The 890-nt window shown below is 35.6% G+C and overlaps 1 pseudogene; it reads right to left on the bottom strand.

Annotated features, from left to right (window-relative positions):
* Positions 1-263: 263 nt before the first annotated feature.
* LOC125851717 (uncharacterized) lies at positions 264-887 on the bottom strand (annotated as a pseudogene).
* Positions 888-890: the final 3 nt, after the last annotated feature.

Below are 890 nucleotides of genomic sequence, written 5' to 3'. Positions count from 1 at the left end.
GAGCAGCTAAGGATAGAAGTCACCAAAGAATTTTTAGTAGCTCGAAGTAGAAAATTGGTTGGCTCTAGTTTGTATAGTATAGAAACACTAAAACCAAGTAATGCATGCTTCAATTTGCAGAGCAACCTACAACTATATTAAACTACTTGGGTTGCAAATCAGTAACTGTGTTTAGTAACATCAAAATACACAACCAAAATTTGATACCATCCTATTCACAACCCAAATTCGATACCATCATATTCATAATAAAAATACACGACTTAAGAACAGTTCGAACCACATGAAAAATCAGTCACCATGTTTAGTAGATTACAATAACTACTTGGGCTGCAAATTAGTCACCGTGTTTAGTAACATTAAAATTCATAACTAAAAGTCGACATCGTCCTATTCACAACCAAAATACGTGACTTAAAAATAGTTCGAGCCACATGAAAAATCAGCCACATCATCCCTAAACACCTTCAGTTCTTGTTGCATCTTGTGATGAAGTTTGTGACTTGATGTTCTTCTGTCTAAGCAAAGCACTTTTATGTTGAAGTTGTCTTACTGTGATAGCACTTTTCCCCTTCCATTTAAGACCTTTACTTGGTGCATACCCAAGGTCACCGGTGACAATAGCTGAACTTATCAGTTTCTCTTGTGCTCCACTCTTGATTACCCTACTAATAGATCTTCCTTGCTGTAAAGTAATAAAGAGTCGTTAAATTATTTTTAAGAAGTTTAATCAAGAATATAAGCTTATTAACTCTCCTTTTTACCTCGGCACAAATAAAACCATCTTTGCTCACAAATACTCCATGACCCACTACTCTTGGCCTCTTAAATGCATTATTTGCACCTTTTCTATTACCACTGCCACTTTGCACTATTGCTTGAGATGGTTC

The sequence above is a fragment of the Solanum stenotomum genome, unplaced genomic scaffold (assembly GCF_019186545.1).
Source record: "Solanum stenotomum isolate F172 unplaced genomic scaffold, ASM1918654v1 scaffold28963, whole genome shotgun sequence".
NCBI lineage: Eukaryota > Viridiplantae > Streptophyta > Magnoliopsida > Solanales > Solanaceae > Solanum > Solanum stenotomum.
The sequence above is the reverse complement of the archived record's forward strand: the minus strand, read 5'-3'. Positions and strand labels throughout refer to the sequence as shown.